Below are 6,000 nucleotides of genomic sequence, written 5' to 3' on the forward strand. Positions count from 1 at the left end.
ATTTTGCCATAGCTCGCTTCGTTTCCGAGATATTTGCAGATTCAGCTCAAAGGAACGGGCCTGACGGACATATTTCGAGATACTTCTTTTTCTTGTTGTTCTTCCTCTGCACAGCTAAGCTGGAAGTGGCATTTGCAGCTCGCAATAGTGCAGAGTTATCTCAAAGAAAGGGGCCACGGTGTTTCTGTATCTCTATTATGTTGGTGCGGCTTCGGAACTTTTAAATATCTTGATATATCTCGAGAACTACGCATCTGATCAAAAAATGTCATAGAACATAAGAAGTAGGAAACTTAATTCTCTACAAAAAAGGTCTCTTAACATTTTGCCATAGCTCGCTTCGTTTCCGAGATATTTGCATATTTATCTCAAGGGAAGGGGCCTGACGGACATATTTCGAGATATTTCTTCTTCTTGTTGTTCTTCTTCTGCACAGCTAAACTGGAAGTGGCATTTCCAGCTCGCAGTAGTGCAGAGTTATCTCAAAGAAAGGGGCCACGGTGTTTCTGTATCTCTATTATGTTGGTGCGGCTTCGGAACTTTTAAATATCTCGATATATCTCGAAAACTACGCTTCTGATCAAAAAATATCATAGAACATTAAAAGTAGGAAACTTAATTCTCTACAAAAAAGGTCTCTTAACATTTTGCCATAGCTCGCTTCGTTTCCGAGATATTTGCAGATTTATCTCAAGGGAAGGGGCCTGACGGACATATTTCGAGATATTTCTTCTTCTTGTTGTTCTTCTTCTGCACAGCTAAGCTGGAAGTAGCATTTGCGGCTCGCACTAGTGCACAGTTATCTCAAAGAAAGGGGCCACGGTGTTTCTGTATCTCTATTATGTTGGTGCGTCTTCGGAACTTTTAAATATCTCGATATATCTCGAAACCTACGCTTCTGATCAAAAAATATCATAGAACATAAATTGTAGGAAACATAATTCTCTACAAAAAACGTCTCTTAACATTTTGCCATAGCTCGCTTCGTTTCCGAGATATTTGCAGATTCAGCTCAAAGGAACTGGCCTGACGGACATATTTCGAGATATTTCTTCTTCTTGTTGTTCTTCTTCTGCACAGCTAAACTGGAAGTGGCATTTCCAGCTCGCAATAGTGCAGAGTTATCTCAACGAAAGGGGCCACGGTGTTTCTGTATCTCTATTATGTTGGTGCGGTTTCGGAACTTTTAAATATCTTGATATATCTCGAGAACTACGCATCTGATCAGAAAATATCGTAGAACATAAAAAGTAGGAAACTTAATTCTCTACAAAAAAGGTCTCTTAACATTTTGCCATAGCTCGCTTCGTTTCCGAGATATTTGCAGATTCAGCTCAAAGGAACGGGCCTGACGGACATATTTCGAGATACTTCTTCTTCTTGTTGTTCTTCCTCTGCACAGCTAAGCTGGAAGTGGCATTTGCGGCTCGCAATAGTGCAGAGTTATCTCAAAGAAAGGGGCCACGGTGTTTCTGTATCTCTATTATGTTGGTGCGGCTTCGGAACTTTTAAATATCTTGATATATCTCGAGAACTACGCATCTGATCAGAAAATATCATAGAACATAAAAAGTAGGAAACTTAATTCTCTACAAAAAAGGTCTCTTAACATTTTGCCATAGCTCGCTTCGTTTCCGAGATATTTGCAGATTTATCTCAAGGGAAGGGGCCTGACGGACATATTTCGAGATATTTCTTCTTCTTGTTGTTCTTCTTCTGCACAGCTAAGCTGGAAGTGGCATTTGCAGCTCGCACTAGTGCAGAGTTATCTCAAAGAAAGGGGCCACGGTGTTTCTGTATCTCTATTATGTTGGTGCGGCTTCGGAACTTTTAAATATCTCGATATATCTCGAAAACTACGCTTCTGATCAAAAAATATCATAGAACATAAATTGTAGGAAACATAATTCTCTACAAAAAAGGTCTCTTAACATTTTGCCATAGCTCGCTTCGTTTCCGAGATATTTGCAGATATATCTCAAGGGAAGGGGCCTGACGGACATATTTCGAGATATTTCTTCTTCTTGTTGTTCTTCTTCTGCACAGCTAAGCTGGAAGTGGCATTTACAGCTCGCAATAGTGCAGAGTTATCTCAACGAAAGGGGCCACGGTGTTTCTGTATCTCTATTATGTTGGTGCGGCTTCGGAACTTTTAAATATCTCGATATATCTCGAAAACTACGCTTCTGATCAAAAAATATCATAGAACATAAATTGTAGGAAGCATAATTATCTACAAAAAAGGTCTCTTAACATTTTGCCATAGCTCGCTTCGTTTCCGAGATATTTGCAGATATATCTCAAGGGAAGCGGCCTGACGGACATATTTCGAGATATTTCTTCTTCTTGTTGTTCTTCTTCTGCACAGCTAAGCTGGAAGTGGCATTTGCGGCTCGCACTAGTGCAGAGTTATCTCAAAGAAAGGGGCCACGGTGTTTCTGTATCTCCATTATGTTGGTGCGGCTTCGGAACTTTTAAATATCTCGATATATCTCGAAAACTACGCTTCTGATCAAAAAATATCATAGAACCTAAATTGTAGGAAACATAATTCTCTACCAAAAAGGTCTCTTAACATTTTGCCATAGCTCGCTTCGTTTCCGAGATATTTGCAGATATATCTCAAGGGAAGGGGCCTGACGGACATATTTCGAGATATTTCTTCTTCTTGTTGTTCTTCTTCTGCACAGCTAAGCTGGAAGTGGCATTTGCAGCTCGCAATAGTGCAGAGTTATCTCAAAGAAAGAGGCCACGGTGTTTCTGTATCTCTATTATGTTGGTGCGGTTTCGGAACTTTTAAATATCTTGATATATCTCGAGAACTACGCATCTGATCAAAAAATATCATAGAACATAAAAAGTAGGAAACTTAATTCTCTACAAAAAAGGTCTCTCAACATTTTGCCATAGCTCGCTTCGTTTCCGAGATATTTGCAGATTTATCTCAAGGGAAGGGGCCTGACGGACATATTTCGAGATATTTCTTCTTCTTGTTGTTCTTCTTCTGCACAGCTGAGCTGGAAGTGGCATTTGCAGGTCGCAATAGTGCAGAGTTATCTCAAAGAAAGGGGCCACGGTGTTTCTGTATCTCTATTATGTTGGTGCGGTTTCGGAACTTTTAAATATCTTGATATATCTCGAGAGCTACGCATCTGATCAAAAAATATCATAGAACATGAAAAGTAGGAAACTTAATTCTCTACAAGAAAGGTCTCTTAACATTTTGCCATAGCTCGCTTCGTTTCCGAGATATTTGCAGATTCAGCTCAAAGGAACTGGCCTGACGGACATATTTCGAGATATTTCTTCTTCTTGTTGTTCTTCCTCTGCACAGCTAAGCTGGAAGTGGCATTTGCAGCTCGCAATAGTGCAGAGTTATCTTAAAGAAAGGGGCCACGGTGTTTCTGTATCTCTATTATGTTGGTGCGGCTTCGGAACTTTTAAATATCTTGATATATCTCGAGAACTACGCATCTGATCAAAAAATGTCATAGAACATAAAAAGTAGGAAACTTAATTCTCTACAAAAAAGGTCTCTTAACATTTTGCCATAGCTCGCTTCGTTTCCGAGATATTTGCATATATATCTCAAGGGAAGGGGCCTGACGGACATATTTCGAGATATTTCTTCTTCTTGTTGTTCTTCTTCTGCACAGCTAAGCTGGAAGTGGCATTTGCGGCTCGCACTAGTGCAGAGTTATCTCAAAGAAAGGGGCCACGGTGTTTCTGTATCTCTATTATGTTGGTGCGGCTTCGGAACTTTTAAATATCTCGATATATCTCAAAAACTACGCTTCTGATCAAAAAATATCATAGAACATAAAAAGTAGGAAACTTAATTCTCTACAAAAAAGGTCTCTTAACATTTTGCCATAGCTCGCTTCGTTTCCGAGATATTTGCAGATTTATCTCAAGGGAAGGGGCCTAACGGACATATTTCGAGATATTTCTTCTTCTTGTTGTTCTTCTTCTGCACAGCTAAACTGGAAGTGGCATTTCCAGCTCGCAATAGTGCAGAGTTATCTCAAAGAAAGGGGCCACGGTGTTTCTGTATCTCTATTATGTTGGTGCGGTTTCGGAACTTTTAAATATCTTGATATATCTCGAGAACTACGCATCTGATCAAAAAATATCATACAACATAAAAAGTAGGAAACTTAATTCTCTACAAAAAAGGTCTCTTAACATTTTGCCATAGCTCGCTTCGTTTCCGAGATATTTGCAGATTTATCTCAAGGGAAGGGGCCTGACGGACATATTTCGAGATATTTCTTCTTCTTGTTGTTCTTCTTCTGCACAGCTGAGCTGGAAGTGGCATTTGCAGGTCGCAATAGTGCAGAGTTATCTCAAAGAAAGGGGCCACGGTGTTTCTGTATCTCTATTATGTTGGTGCGGCTTCGGAACTTTTAAATATCTCGATATATCTCTAAAACTACGCTTCTGATCAAAAAATATCATAGAACGTAAATTGTAGGAAACATTATTCTCTACAAAAAAGGTCTCTTAACATTTTGCCATAGCTCGCTTCGTTTCCGAGATATTGGCAGATTCATCTCAAGGGAAGGGGTCTGACGGACATATTTCGAGATATTTCTTCTTCTTGTTGTTCTTCTTCTGCACAGCTAAGCTCGAAGCGGCATTTGCAGCTCGCAATAGTGCAGAGTTATCTCAAAGAAAGAGGCCACGGTGTTTCTGTATCTCTATTATGTTGGTGCGGCTTCGGAACTTTTACATATCTTGATATATCTCGAGAACTACGCGTCTGATCAAAAAATATCATAGAACATAAAAAGTAGGAAACATAATTCTCTACAAAAACGGTCTCTTAGCATTTTGCCATAGCTCGCTTCGTTTCCGAGATATTTGCAGATATATCTCAAGGGAAGGGGCCTGACGGACATATTTCGAGATATTTCTTCTTCTTGTTGTTCTTCTTCTGCACAGCTAAGCTGGAAGTTGCATTTGCGGCTCGCACTAGTGCACAGTTATCTCAAAGAAAGGGGCCACGGTGTTTCTGTATCTCTATTATGTTGGTGCGTCTTCGGAACTTTTAAATATCTCGATATATCTCGAAAACTACGCTTCTGATCAAAAAATATCATAGAACATAAATTGTAGGAAACATAATTCTCTACAAAAAACGTCTCTTAACATTTTGCCATAGCTCGCTTCGTTTCCGAGATATTTGCAGATTCAGCTCAAAGGAACTGGCCTGACGGACATATTTCGAGATATTTCTTCTTCTTGTTGTTCTTCCTCTGCACAGCTAAGCTGGAAGTGGCATTTGCAGCTCGCAATAGTGCAGAGTTATCTTAAAGAAAGGGGCCACGGTGTTTCTGTATCTCTATTATGTTGGTGCGGCTTCGGAACTTTTAAATATCTTGATATATCTCGAGAACTACGCATCTGATCAAAAAATGTCATAGAACATAAAAAGTAGGAAACTTAATTCTCTACAAAAAAGGTCCCGTAACATTTTGCCATAGCTCGCTTCGTTTCCGAGATATTTGCATATATATCTCAAGGGAAGGGGCCTGACGGACATATTTCGAGATATTTCTTCTTCTTGTTGTTCTTCTTCTGCACAGCTAAACTGGAAGTGGCATTTCCAGCTCGCAATAGTGCAGAGTTATCTCAAAGAAAGGGGCCACGGTGTTTCTGTATCTCTATTATGTTGGTGCGGTTTCGGAACTTTTAAATATCTTGATATATCTCGAGAACTACGCATCTGATCAAAAAATATCATAGAACATAAAAAGTAGGAAACTTAATTCTCTACAAAAAAGGTCTCTTAACATTTTGCCATAGCTCGCTTCGTTTCCGAGATATTTGCAGATTTATCTCAAGGGAAGGGGCCTGACGGACATATTTCGAGATATTTCTTCTTCTTGTTGTTCTTCTTCTGCACAGCTAAGCTGGAAGTGGCATTTGCGGCTCGCACTAGTGCAGAGTTATCTCAAAGAAAGGGGCCACGGTGTTTCTGTATCTCTATTATGTTGG

Source organism: Osmia lignaria, unplaced genomic scaffold, assembly GCF_051020975.1.
Source record: "Osmia lignaria lignaria isolate PbOS001 unplaced genomic scaffold, iyOsmLign1 scaffold0016, whole genome shotgun sequence".
Taxonomy (NCBI): domain Eukaryota; kingdom Metazoa; phylum Arthropoda; class Insecta; order Hymenoptera; family Megachilidae; genus Osmia; species Osmia lignaria.